A 585-nucleotide genomic window follows, 5' to 3' on the forward strand; every position below is an offset into this window, starting at 1 on the left:
GGAGGCAGAGCTTGCAGTGAGCCGAGATCGTGCCACTGCACTCCAGCCTGGGCAACAGAGCAAGACTCTGTCTAAAAAAAAAAAAAAAAAGAGAAAGATAACCACGCAGATAGGCAGGGAAAATGGGGGAGTGGCCAGAAAAGAGTGGAGAGCTACCATGCTGCACAGTGATTGCAGGTGTGTATAAACAGGCTTAGGGCCAGTAGAAGGGAAACCTCAGAGCTGGCTGCAAGGGAGCTGGCCAAGGTGAAATGTACAGCAGTTGACAATGAATTGACTGTGAGAGCAGCAAAGGGGAGAAGTGTCACGGGTGACCGTCATCTCAGGTGTCTATGTCTGAATGATGAGGATGCCAGCAACAGAAATGGGGCAGTCTGCAAATGGGCCAGTGGTGGAGGAGGAAGCGGTTGACGGGGGATGTGGTGCGCGTGGACTGCCCCTCTGAGGGGGTTGTGGTGTCTAGGCACAGGATCCATGCTGAAAGTAAGGCAGCTGGTTCTTGCCCAGTCTCTCCACTGTGTGATCTAGCTTCTCCTGCTGTACGAGACACTTTTTTTCTGGATTTTAACATCTGGCCAGCATCTT

Source organism: Colobus angolensis, unplaced genomic scaffold (assembly GCF_000951035.1).
Source record: "Colobus angolensis palliatus isolate OR3802 unplaced genomic scaffold, Cang.pa_1.0 Scaffold295, whole genome shotgun sequence".
NCBI lineage: Eukaryota > Metazoa > Chordata > Mammalia > Primates > Cercopithecidae > Colobus > Colobus angolensis.